Raw genomic sequence first — 17507 nt, forward strand, 5'->3', positions numbered from 1 at the left:
ACTCCAGAAATATTTCTCACTACCTGCTTCAAAATATGTGTACTAATAGGTGAGAGAAAACTCACAAGTGCAGGCAAAAATGTTTATCTCAAGCCAGACACAAAAGTCACAAACTGCATGATTCTATTTATAGGAAATATCCTAAATAAGTATATCATAGGGGCAGGATGAGGATTGGTGTTGCCAGGGCCTGGGAGGAGAGGGGACTGGGGGGGACTGCTTCAGGGTATGGGAGTGTCCTTTTGGGGTGAAACTGTTTGGGAACTAGAAGCGGTGGCAGCACAACACTGTGAATGTACTGAATGCCACTGAATTGTTCACTGTAAGATGCCTAATGTTATGTCGATTTCACCTCGATAATAATATTTTATTTCTATGTTTATCTCAAATCTGTAACACTGTTCACTTGGGGCAGTGGAAACCTGTTGGGCAGTTGGATCTTACATTTATTTTTCTTATACGCTACCATGTCTCTTGTCAGCTGAGTGGCAAATGGGATCACTGAGCAGGAGAGGCTGGGTGAGAGCGAGGGGCTGTCCTCGTTTCTTTGGGCTGTGGGATTTGCAGAACCAGGGCTAAAGGACCAAAGAGAGGACTTCTTGGCCCATGTGGCCACTTCCTAAATTTTATCTCCTTGGATATCAAAAGGGAGGTGATTGGTAGGTAATTCCCAGAGAGCCCAGTGGAACTTTCAACAAGACTGAGGTTACCTGAAACGGTACAGATGCCGAGTGATACTCTGACGTGAAATTTATTCTTTGATTTTCCAAGAAGTTTTTGATGCCACGCTAGGGACTGTGTCTCTGCCTTATGGTTCCCCATTCACAGTGGGAAGAGGGCAGTGGTGTTTCTGTCTGGAAAACAAGGGTCTATGGGAAGTGTTGCTCAGAAGGACTGGGAGGAGAAAACTGGTTCAAAATAGACCCTTATTCTGGGTTCCTGCACCCCTTCCTCCACCATGAGCTGCCCTCCTTGTGACGCATGGGCCAGGACGGTGAGGTCTGGGGGCCCCACTTGGGTTGCTAAGGCTTGGCACCTGCACTGCTTCTTAGACATGGGATCCCACGAGCCTCTCTGAAGGATGTTTCTGGTACCAAGGATCACCCTCTGCCGGCAGACATGTCGTGCCTGCATTTGTGACTTTTTAATTTCAGCTTGCCTCTTCTCCTTTAGTGCAGTATGCTATTTTAAGGGAGCAGCGCCCGTGGAACGTCTAGGAAAATCCAATCAGGATTTCATTCAAAACGCAAGAGCAGTATCTTTCCCTCCGTCTTCCCGCCCTGCCCTGGGCCAGTTCTTACTCAGGACGGCAGAAGCTTTGCCAATTTCAGAACACAGGGAGCCGCTTTCCCTCTCCGACTTATTCTTAGGGCGGCTCAAAGCAGAGAAGGCTCCACCCCTGTCTCTCCATGAGGAAACCAACAGCGCTCGCTTCGTGCTTTGGAAGTCTGCCCGCGGCCGGGCCTCTGGACAGGTGGCTGGGGCATCCTCTGAGACGGGAGGCGGAGGCCCAGGGAGGGAGCAGACCCTGCTTCCCGCACCCCGGGGTTGCTCTGCTGGATTTTAGTCAGGCCGCCAGCAGCCACAAGGACTCCCCGGCTCTCATCAGTGCAAGGTCAGTACCAGCAGCCCGGAGGCCTTGGGGCTGCCTGCGCAGATCTCTAAGAAACAAGGGCACACCTGATTCCAGAGGCCAAGAGTTAACTCTTGTTTCCAAAGCAGCCAGTTAACATGCTTATGGGCGGGACAGAAGGGCCCTTGGCATGCCAGCAGCGTCTGTAACGCAGGAGGGAGTTTCCCACGCTGCACCCGCCAACCCCTGCGCGCCGCCCCACCCGGCCAGCCTCCCCGGTCTCCTCCGTTCCCCTGCGTCCCCGGCACGTGGACCCGCTGCCTGGCAGAGCAGGGCCGTCGTCAGTATCTGTTAGAGATGAACCCACAGAAGCTCAAGGGTGCCCCCCCCCCCTTCTAAAGGACAGACACCCAGGGCCACCACGGAAAAGACTGTGGAAACAGTTCTTGGCAGTTCCCAGGAGAGAGGCCCCCAGGCCCCAGCTTGGCCACTGAGCACTTCTCCCTCTTCCTTCTCGCGCAGGTGAGTCATCAGGGAAGGCACCCGAGAGGCAGGAGCTTCCTCAGCCTTAGAGGATGGATGGTCCAAGGCAGCGCAGCCAAGATGGCACCTTCCTGGGGGGAGGGGGGACCCCTTGGGCAACGTCTGCACCTGTGGGCGGATGGGCGCATGCCCCGCCCAGGCCACGCAGGGGCAGTCAGCTCTTCCACCTGTAAAAACCGACTCCTCTCTCCTGAGGCTCAGATTTAACCGTGAAGGCTCCAGGGATCTTCCAAACAACCCCGAAGCGAATATGCACGAAGTCTTGTCTTCCTCTGCCTGCTTTTTTAAGTAGAAAAGCGCATATTGAAAGACTTTCCGGGGTGGTGGTGGTGGTGGTGGGAGAACCTGAACCTCAAGTTGGAAAGGAGGTTGGACCTGCTGCTTTCCTGTTGACCCGCGCTGCCAGGGGGCTCCGCCTTACAGTAAGGAGAGGACTGCCCAGGTGTGGAGAGAACCTTCTCCAGGATCACCATGCATTTTCCAAGGGGAAAATGGAGTCTCACTTTGGAAAACATAAAGCCACGTTTGCTTTAGCCTCCTTGGCCAACGACTGCCGGCGTGGCCGGCGCAGCCTGTTGGATAAGCCGCCCGGGACTCACGTTGCCCCAGGGAGCTGCGCAGGCTTTCAAGGGCAGAAGAAGCTGGAGCTTTTTATTCAAAGCCAAGGGCAGGTCATGTGCCCCGGTCACGTGGGCCAGCCGCGGGCGGGCGTGAGGCGCCGGGGAGAACCGCGGCTGCCGAAGTACGGAGCAAACCCGCCGCGCTGCGGGCGGAGGGCGCTGCCCGGCCCGCGCTGCCGAGCCCCAGCCTTGCGCCCTGGGCGCGCGGGGAGGCGCGGGGCCGCTGTCCAGGTGCCGCAGGAGCTCGGTTTTCCCTTCCCGCAGCAACGGCTTGGCGGTGGACTGAGCACCCCGGGGTGCGGGGAGGCCCGGCGGGGCGGGTGGGGCGCGCCCAGCCCAGGAGGAGGCGAGCGGACCCTCGGGGCCCTCCCTGTCCTTCTGCGCAGGCCGGGCCCTGCAGCGGCCCGAGGCTGCGGGCGTGGGGGCTCAGGATGTTCTTTCGCTTTCGCCGGCTGGTGGAGCGTGACTTGATACTTTGAAAGCCAGGAAGGCCTCCAGCTGAGTTTGATTTAAGTGGGAGAAGCGACAAGTTTCACCCACGGGGGTGGCCGAGGGCGGGGGTGACAGAGAGAAAAAGGCCTCGCTTCACCTTATTACAAACAGGAGGCAGCGCAGACCTGGCCTGGCAGGGAAATACCCCGGGCGTGCTTTGCAGCTTTTTATTTTTATTTTATTTAACAATTTTCAGAAAGAACACTTACACAAAGAATTTCCAGTTGGCTGCATGCATTGTATATTGAAATTAGGATTGGTTGAAGAAAGTTAAAGAGCTCTCTCGGGACTTACCTTTTCCTGATCCTACCCTCTTAAAAAAGATCAGATAAAAGTATCTGGCCTAAAGGGGTGGGCCCAGGTTTTCTAGGGCCCAGAAGCTAAATATATGTGGGGGCTCCTTTTGAAGAAAAAGGCTATAAAACTATAAACACAAAATTATGTATTAAAGGAGGAAGAAATTCAGAACGAATAAATATTATTATGATTTACCTGACAACCTCTAGAATCCTTTTTATTCTACATTTTGGGACACATATTCCTTGATGGCTTCTTACATTACTGGAAGGTGAGACCTCTTATCTTGACCAGTTACCAGTTTTAAGTGTGCCCATAGTTGTACAAGTTTGCTGATTGGGAAAAAATTTCCCCTGGCTACCTTCTGGCTCTACATCTTTTAAATCTTGTTTCTCCTCCCCTACCCACAATCCCCCGGCACCAGCTGCTGACCCGTGTGTGCCCATCGGGTGAGACCTGAGACCTGAGTCCTGCACCGACCAGTCTCCAGGCTCCGCGAGTGGGCATGGAGGGCAGGAGGCATCCTGGAAACCTTTCCTACTCCATGCCAGCCAGCAATAGGGAAGTGACTGTGTAGCATTTATTTTTCTTCCCCTCCCCCCTGGGATGGCTCCCTCGTCTGTTTGCTTGTGGTTTTGCTCTTTGGACGCATTGTCTGTTCGTTATCTATTCGTTTTTTCTTTAGGAGGGACCAGAAACTGAACCCTGGATCTCCCAGGTGGAAGGCATGTGCTCAACTGCTTCAGCCACATCCACTCCTTGCTCGTTTGTTTTGCTCATTGTTTGATGGTTGTCTTGCTTGTTGTTTTTGCTCAATGTCTGCTCATTGTTTATCTTCTTTAGGAGACACTGGAAACTGAACCCAAGACTTACCATGGAAGGCAACCACTCAGCCTCCTGAGCCACATCCGCTCCCTCGTATTTCTTTTTAATTTATATTTTAAAATTTTGGTCACACACACACACACATACCATAAAATTAGCCATTTTTATTATTTTTAAGTGTACAATGCAGTGGCATTAATTATGTTGACGATGTTGTGTTGCCATCACCACCAATTACCAAAACTTTTTCATGACCCCAAAGAGAAACTTTAACCAATAACTTTAACCAATAACTCCCTATCCTCCCTCCCCGTCCCTGCAACCTCTAATCTGTTCTCTGTCTCTATGTATTTATGCACTCTAGCTATTTCATCTAAGTGGCATCATACATTATTTTTGCATGTGTGTCTGGCTTATTTCTCTCAACATGTCTTCAGGGTTCATCACTGTTGTAGCATGTCTTAGAACTTCGTTCCTTTTTGTGGCTGAATAATATTCCATCATATGGATATACCAAATTTTGTTTTTCCCTTCACTGGCTGATGGATACTTGGGTTGCTTTTACCTTTTTGCTATTGCAAATAGTACTGCTACATGCATCGGTGAAAAGATATCTGGGTCTCTGCCATAAATATATGGTAATTGACTCAAATTAAAAGTATCTTCAACTCAAATTCCTCTTAGCCAGATCCAAAAATGCCTATGGCCATTCCAGAGCCACCCAGAGAGAGGGGAAATGTGACCAAAGGGGATTCAAAGTAGAAAGGGACAGCCAGTGAAGCAACTGAGTTAAAAATCTTTGCAGAGTTTGCAGAAATAAACGACCGTGTGAGCTCACGGCGTGGTCCCCTGCCTTGGCTGCAAATTCCATGAAATGCGGGGCCTGCAGCTCGCTTTTCATTAGCTTCGTGGTAAATCCGTTTCTGGCCATCTGAGGTTCATACTAAGTGTGTCTTAAATTGTCATTTTCTAGGTCCAAGAGAATTCAAAGATACTTGTTGGAGCAGAGCTTGCTTATCTGGCAATCTCGTCTGGAGCCATTAGTCAAGGTGAATTCTATTTAATAAAAAGCCTCGTCGATCTTGTAGGAGTTGAGCCCGCAGACATGTCGCTCTGCAGCCGGACTCTCCGTAAAGACCAGGCTCTTTCTCTAGCTGTGCGAGTCAGGGTGGAAGGGAACGAGGCGGGCCGGGAACGGACACATATGCCCTGTGTGTTTTGTGCAAAGCACGCTGCGACGTGCGCAAAACCCCATCACACGCGCTTCTCTCCAACAACCCTATGAAAGGTCATGAATCGACCTGTTCTGCCAATGAGAAACCAAACGAGACTAGGTGTGACTGCTTCTTGCCTGAGCTCACAGGGGATGAGGAAGTCTCAAGCTGGACTTCCGAATCAGGTCTGCGAGCCGTGGGCTCTTTCCTCTGTGGCAGAGCTCGGACCGTACCCACTTTGTGCCATGGTTGCAAACACATCCTGTGTTAGTCTCCAGCGTGGGGCCACCTCCACCTGCGGCGGCTTCCAGTTTATAGCTGCCCTTTCTTTCCCTCCTCCTCGCAGAGCAGGACCGCGTTGCCCGAGAATAATTAGGCAGTGGGCCCGACAGGATTTCTGAAAGTCCGCTGCGCCACCAGGGGACGGCGATGCTCTTGCCGGGCCTTCCTGCCCACGAGAGGCCCTTGCCTGCTTCACTTCAGTCTCCGCTCGTGGCTCCGTCTAGGATGTGCCACCTACCTTTATGCCCTACGCGGAGAGACGCACCTTGCTGAGTCACTTGCTCGGCCTGTCAGGACAGTCTTTTTGAATTCGGGAGGGCTTGCCAGCATGCTGTTTGTGGAGGCTGTCGGTTCAGACACTCTGCAGGCACCTCATTAACTGGAAGGAAAGAGGCCGGGTGCAGGCGGCACCGCCTTCCCCTCCAGGTGAGATAACCCATCTGGTACGGGTTCTTGCCTGACTGAATGGGAAGTGGTCTTGCATCCCACACCAGGCCATGGACAAGGGCTGGAGAGCTTTACTGAGTCCTTCCCCGCCACACTGTTGGCAGTTCGGCCAGATGATTCTTGGCTAGGGCAGAGGCTAGCCTGTGCGTGGAGGGTGAGTAACGGCCTCGGCCTCCTAGCACCTCTGCTGCAGGTATGACACACAGGAACGTCTCCAGACATCTGCCAAGTATCCCTGGGTTACAGAATCCTCTCTGGTTGATAACTGCTGCTTTGGCTCTACCAGCAGGCTACCACCGTCGCTTCCGGTTCTGTCCATTCAGGAAAGTGTCGAGTCAGGAGATAGAGTGGCTTTGACCATCACAGGGAGGTGGCCCAGACAGGGTCTGAGGCAGAAACTGGGCTCACGGTGCTAGCCCCCAGGGCTGAGGCTAGAGTGAGGGAAACGGTGACATCTTTGAGTACAGAAGCATTCCCCTTTCTGCACTGTCAACATGGAGCCTGAGCTGGTTACTTGAAAATATAGCTTGGAGGTTAGGAGTTCTGCAGTCAGAGACCTGGGGCAGAACCCCAGTTTTGCTCCTAGGAGCTGTAAGGGCTACTGGAACAAGTGACTTTACGTATCTATGCCTCAGTTTCCTTATTTGTAATATCTAGAGTCGTTCTGAGAATTAAATGAGAGAGAGTGTGTGCTTGGCACATAGTAAGTGCTTAACCTATGCAACGATATTTTTTTTCTGGACAAATCTGATATTTTGTTTGTTTGTTTTTATGTAGTCAAGTAGATTTCTCTCCAAACTCTCCAGAAATTTGTGTCAGCCTCCTGCTGTGTTGACTCTGGGAGCAATGTGCTGAACATCAACTCTCGGACTTCCCTCTTGCTCTTTATGGGAAGCATGACGCCCCTCTCCTTGAGAGCTTCCGGAACCGGGAAGAGCCGTGCTCTCGTGGGAAAGCACGGCCTTGGCCACGGGCGCCTCGGTCTAAGGTGTGTTTGTTCTGCTTGTGCTAAGTGTTGAAGTGTTTTGCCAACATTTTTTAACTCCATCCTGTCCGTGAAAGGGCTTACTAATGTGTTTAGTTACAAACAAGAGATGATTTTTTAAGAAATGGAAAACAGTGAAAAAATAATAAATGTCACCCTTGGGTATAGACTGAGTCACTCAACATTAGGAGAGGTTCTAAAGGACAACTGTATAAAAGCTGTCTTGCCTCTGTAGTTGACAATAATCAGCAGCAGATAGGAAAATTTTTCTTGACAAAACCCAAAGGATTTGACGGGTCATCAGCTGGGAGGCTCAGTATCAACAAGGCGTCTCCCAGCCTCCTTCAGGAGAATGCCAGGAGTTCGTTGGAAGATGTAGAGGCTCTGAGTGATGAGATGTTTGCCCCCAGCCATGGATACTTCTTTGGTACAAGGCCCCTTTGAATTTGCCTGACTTCCAAGGGCCCTGGGATGGAGGAGATGAAGCTACCAAGGAGAGCCCTTCCTTTAACACTTGCAGGTATTATCTGTCTCAACAAATTTTCAAATGAAAAGAGCTGATTTGTTGGGGGGGCGGGTGGCCTGCTGAGGAAATATGCCTGAGAGAACATACACCAGTCTTGGGGTGGCGCATATGCGTGGCTCTAAAACCTTCCTGTTTGGTGGCAATCAATCTGAGGGCTGCAGCGCTTCCAGCCGGACGAACAGCGGCGGACGACCAGCCCGTCAGGACACAGCCCGCCTCTAAGTGGAGGAGCTTCTGAGCAGGAATTGTCTTGCTAGCGCCTGGCAGCTGCTCAGCCGTTTCCCACAGAGGAGACCGGGAGCTTAGATTTGTAAGCACCGGGCCAGGCTTTAAAATTCTGAGGACATAACAGATGGTGGAGTTCTAAGCCGGACTCTATCATTCTGTGACCTTTTAAAGACCATGAAAGAATGGCTCCCTCGGAGGGGCCGGAAGCAGCTGAGAAGAAGACAGGAAAGCGGGTTGGAACCCCTGGCTGTTCGCTTCCCTTTCCTCTTCCTTTTCCTCGGCCAACAAAGTCTGAGGCCTTGGAATTCCGCCCAACCCTCTGGCTGATGCAGGAGCAGGAGCAGGAGGCTCAGCCAGGCAGCTGGCCGGACGTCACGAAAGCTGTTGGTGAGGGCCGAGCACTTAGGCCATATTTACATTTGTAAATCTACATCATTACTCTGTAACCCTTGGAAGTTAGTTGTGACAGGAGAGCTTAGGATGTAAGATGTCTTATTTTTAAAATTGCATGTCATTTTTAAAAACTTTTAATTTTGAGATCATTTTACATTTACAGAAAAGTTTCAAAAACAGTATAGAGACTTTCCATAGACCCCTCATCTGGTTCCCCTAATGTTTGTATCGTATATAATTACAGTGCAACGATCAAAATGAAGAAATGGACACTGGTACAAGACTGTCCACTAAGCTACAGGCCTCGTTAGGGTTTCGCCAGTTTTCCCCCTCCTCCTTTCCAGGTTCCAGTCCAGGATCCCACGTTGCGTTAGTGATTCTTTCTCCTCGGTGGATCTGTCTGTGACCGCTCCTCTGTCTTCCCTTGACTTCCAGGAGTTTGTCGCTCTTGAAGAACACCACTGGTTACTTTGTTGACTGTCCCTCTCTTTGGGTTTGTCTGTTGATTACTCGTGGACTGTCAGCAAGAACAGCCCAGAGAGATGGCCCCTTCTCAGCGTAGCGTGTCAGCGTCCATGATGTTGGCGTTTCTTGTTACTGGTGAGTTTTGCTTTCACTGCTCATGTAGGGTGCTGCGTTTCTCCACTGTATAGTTATTATTTTTTCCTTTTTATTTAACCACTATCTCAGAGATATGTTTAGACTATGCAACTATCCATTTCTCCTCAAACTTCTTCCTCATTTTAGCATCCGTTAGTGAATCTGGCTGCATCGTGACCACTGTGGTGTTTCGATGGTGATTTTGTATTTTCCTCATTTCTTCTATATTTATTAACTAGAATTCTTATGTCAGGAAGAGCGGTTGCTCCCTCTTTATTTACTCAGTTATTTGTGTATATCAGTATGGACTCATGGGTTTTTATCCTATAGACTATGATCAAATTACATTATTTTTTATTTTGTTGCTCAAGTCATTCTGGCTTTGGCCAGTGGGAGCTCTTGTAGGTTGGCTCCAGGGCCCTTTCGGTCCTGGGCTTCCATCCTTTTTCTGAGCACTTTCTTATTTTCAGGTACCACTAGATACTCCAGGCTCATCTTAGGTTTTCCTGACCCAAGCTGCATCAACTATTTCTCAAGGAGTACCAGTTCCTTTTTATGGAAAATAGTACTTAGAAACCAAGATCTGGGCACCAGGTGTGTTCATTGCTATTGGGGTGTCACTGCTCCTGGGTGCCTTGAGCAGACAGAACCAGGAAGTACATGTATGTACACTAACCCGTGGAGAGTCAGGAAGTTCATGTATGTACACTAACCCGTGGAGAGTCAGGAAATACATGTATGTACACTAACCCGTGGAGAGTCAGGAAGTTCATGTATGTACACTAACCCGTGGAGAGTCAGGAAATACATGTATGTACACTAACCCGTGGAGAGTCAGGAAGTTCATGTATGTACACTAACCCGTGGAGAGTCAGGAAGTTCATGTATGTACACTAACCCGTGGAGAGTCAGGAAATACATGTATGTACACTAACCCGTGGAGAGTCAGGAAGTTCATGTATGTACACTAACCCGTGGAGAGTCAGGAAGTTCATGTATGTACACTAACCCGTGGAGAGCCAGGAAGTACATATATGTACACTAACCCGTGGAGAGTCAGGAAGTTCATGTATGTACACTAACCCGTGGAGAGTCAGGAAATACATGTATGTACACTAACCCGTGGAGAGTCAGGAAATACATGTATGTACACTAATCCTTGGAGAGTCAGGAAATACATGTATGTACACTAATCTGTGGAGAGTCAGGAAATACATGTGTGTACACTAACCCGTGGAGAGCCAGGAAGTACATGTATGTACACTAACCCGTGGAGAGCCAGGAAGTACATGTATGTACACTAACCCGTGGAGAGCCAGGAAGTACATGTATGTACACTAACCCGTGGAGAGCCAGGAAGTACATGTATGTACACTAACCCGTGGAGAGCCAGGAAGTACATGTATGTACACTAACCCGTGGAGAGCCAGGAAATACATGTTTGTACACTAACCCGTGGGTAAACACATAGCTGTATTTATTTCTGTATCACTCTGTATACATGTTTAAAGTACACGAGTTCACACTGATTCGTCTGATTCCGGTCCAATACCCCTAGGGTTCATCTCGCCTTCGCCCTTTCCCTATTTGTAACTTCTTATTTCCAACAATGAGAAACCTGACTCTCATTATCTACACAATATTTCCTTTTTTGTTCACATAAAGTAATTTTAGAATGGCTGACCCATGTCCCTGTGAGAAACACATTTGGCAGCTAAAATGTAATATCTGTGTATAGTTCTTTTGTCGTAAGCCTTATCGCGTTAAAGGTTCCAAAGTTCTTTTCTTCCTCCCCCTTTCAGTGTGGTCATGTAATTCATCTGTAATTTGCTTAGATTAATTTGTTATAGTTTGTTTTCCTTTTTAGTCCCCCCCCCCCCCCCCCCCCCCCCCGCTTTATGTTTTGTATTTTAATTTACACACAGCAAATTTCACCCTCTGGGTTTTGACAGACGCGTCGAGCTGTGTATCTACCACCACACTCATGCTGCAGAGTAATCCATCCCGCAGACGCCCAGTGCTCCTTCCTGGAGTGAGTGTGTCTTCTCACCGCAGCGCCTGCCAGTCGCGGTCTGCCTTCCGTCCCTATGGCCGCCCTTTCCCGGGGCTGAGTGGGCAGGGTGGCCCGATTGCTCGGCTCCCCTCATTTCAGCCCCTCCGGAGCAGGGTGGAGGGTCCTGCGGCAGCCTGAGCTCCGCCGGCAGGGCTCTGGGAGCTGAGCTGGGGGAGGCGGCCGGCTCTCAGCTCGCGCTGCGCACACAGCCGTGTAAGCCTCCTCTTGTTAACCTGGGGCCTTCTGTTCCCCACCCAGACGCTTCTGTTTTACACCCTTGAAAGAACGACCTCTCTAGACTTAGGCTGGGGAGGGGGAGGAGCAGGGTCCCCGGGGCCCGCAGCGGGGGAGGAACCCAGAGACCCGGGCCTGCGCCCGGTCCCTTTGCAGGACACCTTCTCGGCCCTTCCACTTCCAGGTGCCTGGAGCTCTTGGTTCCTGGGCCCTGGGAAGATTCTGCCGTGTGAAACGGGCCCCCCGGAGCGGTGTCTGCAGCCCTCTCAAGGCCCGTGAGTCACCGGTCCCTCGCCACCGGCTCTCGAGCGCCCATCATTTCCTCGCTGTTCTCTCCTCTCCTGCCCTGCCTGTCTCTTTACTGTAGTTTTTGTGCAGTTTGGGGAAGTAAATTCAATGTGTATATTCACTCCAGCACCCTAACGTGGGAGTCTAAAAGTGTATATAATTTTTAATAATGGAAATTGTAACTCTTAAAGCTAAAAGAGACCTGGTGCCATTTAAACTTCCTGGGCCTCAGTTGGGCATTGCTGTGTGCAGAGCCGCAGGGCTGGTTATTAGCAGAGCGGCTTTAGAACTGGGGCCTGACTTGCCTAATTTCTGTTTGTTCTATACCATGACAGTGCACCTAATTATCATCTTCAAATAACATTTAAAACAACAACAACCACTTACTTTGAACTACATTAAGATTCCTAAGAAGTTGCAAAAATAACACTGAATACCCATGTATTCCTTCACCCAGCTTCTCCCAATGATGATGTCTTATAGAATAATAATACGTTGTCACAACCAGGAACTTGATGTTGGTACACTGTCTCTTAAGTCAGGTACAGACCTTCAAGTAGCATTTTAAAAAGTGTTTTCATGGTAAAAAATATGTAACATAAAATTTCCCATTTCAACCATTTTTAGGTATACGGTTCAGTGGCATTAAGTCCATTTACCGGGAAGCGGATTTGGCTCAATAGATAGAGCATCCGCCTACCACATGGGAGGTTCAGGGTTCAAATCCAGGGCCTCCTGACCCATGTGATGAGCTGGCCCACGTGCAGCGCTGATGCGCTCAAGGAGTGCCCTGCCATGCAGGGGTGTCCCCACGTAGGGGAGCCCCACGTGCAAGGAGTGTACCCCACAAGGAGAGCTGCCCAGCATGAAAAAAGTGCAGCCTGCCCAGGAGTGGTGCCGCACACACAGAGAGCTGACGCACAAGATGACACAACAAAGAGAGACACAGATTCTTGGTGCCATTGACAAGACTATAAGCAGACACAGAAGAACACACAGCAAATGGACACTGAGAGCAGACAGCTGGGCGGGGAGAGAAATAAATAAATCTTAAAAAAAAAAAGCCCATTTACAGTGCTGTGCAACCATCACCACTATCATTTCCAAAACCAAGGAACATTTTTTAATGTCTGAATTTGTATATTCTAAGCAAAATCCCAAAAAAAGTCCCATATTTTCATTATTAAGGACCTTACAGTTTTAATAGGCATGGAAGGATAACTTGCCAAATCACAAAATGCATATACAGTCCAAAATATATTTTAGGGCTCTCTTTCAAAAAAGGGGGAGGTGGTGGAAAGAGTACATGCTTTGAAATCAAAGCTTGGTGTGAACTTAACTTTTTTTAAAATAGATTTATTTTATTTTATTCCACTCCCCACCCCCCTGAGATGGCTCCCTCGTCTGTCTGCTCATTGTCTGCTCGCTGTGTCTGCTCACTCTCTCTACTCATTGTCTCTGCTGTTCTCTGCTCATCTTCTTTAGGAGGCACCTGGAACTGAACCTGGGATGTCCCATGTGGGAGGCGAGTGCCCAACTGCCTATGCTACATCCACTCCCAGCTTGTTGCATCAGCTCGTTGTGTCAACTCATTGTGTCCATTCATTGCATCAGCTCATATGCTTTAGGAGTCACCAGGAACTGAACCTGGGGCCTCCCTTGTGGGAAGTGGATGCCCAACTGCTTAAACCACATCTACTCCCCAAACTTAGCTCTGCTGCTTAAGAGTTGTGTGTCTCTGGGTAATGAATTCCCTGCTTCTCATTTTCTTGATTGTAAAATGAGGAATATTTTCATCTTCTTTTGAGAAAATAAAAAGAGTGAGAATTAAATGAGATGACAAGTGTATACCTGAAGTGCCTAGGACGGTGCCCGGCTTACATAGGTGCTCAGCGGATGGTCAGTCTGACAGTGTCCTTCATGATCATGATTCTCCTGCCCACAGACACTCTCAGCCCATGCAGACACGTGTAGGTCCTCCTGCCTCTTCATTTGCTCCATGAAGGTTAGAGAGAAATCAGATAACCCCCAATTATTCCACGGGACGAGAAGGCAAAACAATTTCCCCAAAGTGGCAACATGGCGAGTCCTCGGGTCCTCCTCCCACGTCAGGGTTTTTGTCAAGTGTGGGAAGATTGCCAAACATTTAACAGAATGGAAGTCTTCAGCTCTTTCTTTCAAAGGGACCTTTGGAAAAATGACCATGATTCTTTTGGGTGTGTACAAGGTAGGGTACATCTCTAACACCAAAAGGATAATGTTGATCTCTTACTCATCCACGTGATCTGGGTGCAGTTGGAGCCAGGTGAAGGGATTTGCTCCTTTCCCCACTACTCCAAAGCCACCTGCCAATCCAAGAGGCAGATTTCATCAAAGCCCGGTCAGTTGCTTTCGAATTTAAAAACCCACACAAATTCTAATATGACCTTTGTTAGATTATCTGAATAAAAAACACTTTCCAAGCCAATGTTTGGACTAGCAACTGAGGTCCTTGGAAGGAAGAGCCCCCACGGGGCCTCTCTCTGCAGGTGGTGGCTGAGCAGCCTGCACCTCACACCACAGCCTCACACGGGCTGGCTCTTCCTGTCCTCGGCAGGGAAAGGAGGTCTGCCTGGAAAAGTGGCCATATGTTTAGGTCGCAAAATCGTGGCTTTTGGGTGTTGGGGGGTCTCCCTAGTAAGTGAGAACTAGTTGACAGGCCAGACTAAACTAAAGCCTCATTGGGGCCCACCCAAGCAGACTGATGGAAAGATAGGACTTGAGGATAAAAAGCTACTTTGGGGAAGCAGATATGGCTCAAGCAATTGAACTTCTGCCTACTACATGGGAGGTCCTGGGTTTGGTTCCTGGTGCCTCCTAAAGAAGACGAGCAAAACAGCCGATGTGACAGGCTGCCATGGTGAGCTGAAGCAACAAGGTGACACAACAAGAGACACAAGGAGGAAGACATAATGAGAGACTCAGCAAAGCAGGGAGTGGAGGTGGCTCAAGTTAGGCACCTCTCTCCCACATGGGAGGCCCTGGGTTTGGTTTCCAGTGCCTCCTAAAAAAAAGAAAAAAGCACACAATGAACAGACACAGTAAGCGCAAACAACCATGTCTGGGGGGAGAAATAAATCTTTAAAAAAAAAAAAAGCTACTTTGTGCTCCATATCTTTTCCTGTTCCTATGACATGTTTTTGTTTTGTTTTTAAGATTTATTTTGTTCTCCTTCCCCCCCCGTTGTCTGCTCTCAGTGTCCATTCGCTGTGTGTTCTTCTGTGTCTGTTGGCATTCTTGTCATGTGGCACCAGGAAACTGCGTCACTTCTTTTGTTGCGTCATCTTGCTGTGTCAGCTCTCCATGTGTGCGGTGCCACTCCTGGGCGGGGTGTGCTTTATTTGCGCAGGGCGGCTCTCCTTGAGGGGCACACTCCTTGTGCGTGGGGTTCCCCTACGCAGGGAACTCCCCTGTGTGGCACGGCACTCCTTGTACGTGGCAGCCCTGTGCATGGCGAGCTCACCACACAGATTAGGAGGCCCTGGGTATCGAACCCTGGCCCCTCCATATGGTAGGCAGACGCTCTATCAGTTGAGCCACGTCCCCTTCCTTCCTATGGCGTGTTAGAGGAAGGAATAACTTCCAGGTCTTCCTCTTTGTCTCCAACCCCATGCCACCCTCTATTGGCCCAAGGTAATCACATTTCCTTACATCAAGTCCTGATCTGAGCGGGTGTGGGGGCAGGGAGCTTCTATCTTGTCTCTGTATGTTTTGGGTGTACAGCTGTAGCTTTTGATGGTGGTTCAGTAGAATAGTTAATTCAAGAAAATCTCCCTTCTATTAGTCCTGCAATTTGCACAACCAGAAGATCTTAAAAGAAATTAGGCTACATCTAAATTCATTGTGTGGTAAGTGCTGCAATATAAATGGAAAACATGGATTAATCATAGTTGCACTCTGATTTCAGTCAATTAATTCACAAAGATTATCGGGCATGGGGATGGTTATTTTACGTGTCAATGTGGCCAGATTATGGTGTCCAGTGTTTCATCAAGCAAGCCCTGGGCTGATTGTTAGTTTGAGGGTATTTTGAGGATTTAAATAATTAGTCAGTTGATTGCATCTGAGGCTGATTACTTCCACAATCAACAGAGCACATTGCCTTCCTCAGTGAGAGATGTCTTATCTAGCTACTGGAGGACTTAAAACGAGAACTGAGAATTTCAGTAGTCAGAAAGAATTTCTGTCTTTACCCCAGACAGCCAACTTCTCTTGGGGAAACTATCATCACCTTCACCAGAGTTCCCAACTGGCAGCATTTCCTGGGATCTTCATTGAGCTTCCAACTTGTGGGCTGCCCTACAGAATTCAGACTTGCCAATCCTATGGTCCTGTGATCCAATTTCTATAAGAAATCTCTTAATATTCTCATACGTTCATTCTGTTGGTTCTGTTTCTGTGGTTAATACAAATTATGGTACCAGAACAGGGGTGGTTCTTGAGAGACAGAATCTTAAGGATGAAATTTCCATTGGTTCTGGGGTTTTAGAAATTGGTCTCTAATTTGATTAGCTTAAAAGGTGCTGTTCTCTTCTTGATATAGATGTGGAGTAGACACAACCAATTCAAGGTCCACAGGATGGAGGAATAGAGTATGGATTAGAATGGACTTACTGATATTCTATTCATGAAGTATTGTGATTAGTAATTGAAGAAAATGTGGCATTGGTGTGGAGAAAGTGGCCATGGTGGCTGCTGGGTGTGGGGAATGGGAGGAAGAGATGAGATGTGGAGGCGTTTTCAGGACTTGGAGTTGTCCTGGGTGGTGCTGCAGGGACAATTACTGGACATTGTATGTCCTCCCATGGCCCACTGGATGGAACGTGGGAGAGTGTGGGCTATGATGTGGACCATTGACCATGAGGCGCAGCGGTGCTCAGAGATGTATTCACCATATGCAATGAATGTGTCATGATGATGGAGGAGGTTGTTGCTATGGGGGGAGGAGTGGGATGAGGGGGGTAGGGGGTATATGGGGACCTCATATTTTCTGAATGTAATTAAAAATAAATAAATAAAAAGTGCTGTTGACTCTATTTCCAGTGATGGTGAGAGCATTGATAATCCATGGTGTGAAATGGCAGTAGAGATACACAAAATATCACCATGGGAACCGCCGCTTAAATTTATTTTAAAAAATTATTGTGTAAATCAAATTTTTAAAAAAATGTATTTATTTTTAACAGCTTAATTGAGTGATAACTGACATACAATACATATTTTACATGTACAACTTGATAAATGTTGGCATATGTATACATTCATAAAACTATCATCATAATTAAGATAATGAACTATCTATCTAACCCCCAAATTTCTTTGTGCTCATATGTAACCCCTTTATCCCCATGCACTCCTCCTCCATGCCCCACTTCCCGGTGCACCACTGAATTGGCTTTTTGTAACGATAGATTAATTTGTCATTTCTAGATTGTTATGTAAAAGGAGTCATGCATTATGCCTTTTTTTTTGGTCTGGTGTCTTTCACTTTGCATAACTATTTGGAGATTTATTCATATTGTATCAGTAATTCATTCCTTTTTACTGCTAAGTACTATTCCATTGTGTGGATGTACTGCAGTTTCTCCATTCCCTCTTTAAAGGATTCTTTAAAGGCTTAGCTACAGTGTTTTGAGATTATGAATAGAGTTGCTATAAACGTTCATGAACATGTCTTTGTATGGACATACGTTTTCTTTCCTTATGGGAGCATATCTAGAAGCAGCATTGCTGGATCACATGGGAGGTATTATGTATGTTTAACTTTTTAAGATACTGCCAAACTGTTTTCCAAAGTGGCTATACCTTTTTTTTTTTGATCAACAGAGTGGCCATACCATTTTGCCTGCCCATTAGCAGTGCATGTGG

The 17507-nt window shown here is 48.3% G+C and overlaps 1 long non-coding RNA gene across 1 annotated transcript; it reads left to right on the plus strand.

Annotated features, from left to right (window-relative positions):
• The first annotated feature begins 630 nt into the window (after positions 1-630).
• Positions 631-16737, plus strand: LOC101415996 (uncharacterized). Its single transcript, XR_011645783.1, has 8 exons — positions 631-1615; positions 2096-3796; positions 5324-5399; positions 7071-7281; positions 8861-9025; positions 10978-11057; positions 11497-11587; positions 13086-16737. It is a non-coding gene; the product is annotated as an uncharacterized lncRNA (long non-coding RNA).
• Positions 16738-17507: the final 770 nt, after the last annotated feature.

The sequence above is a fragment of the Dasypus novemcinctus genome, chromosome 15 (genome assembly GCF_030445035.2).
Source record: "Dasypus novemcinctus isolate mDasNov1 chromosome 15, mDasNov1.1.hap2, whole genome shotgun sequence".
NCBI lineage: Eukaryota > Metazoa > Chordata > Mammalia > Cingulata > Dasypodidae > Dasypus > Dasypus novemcinctus.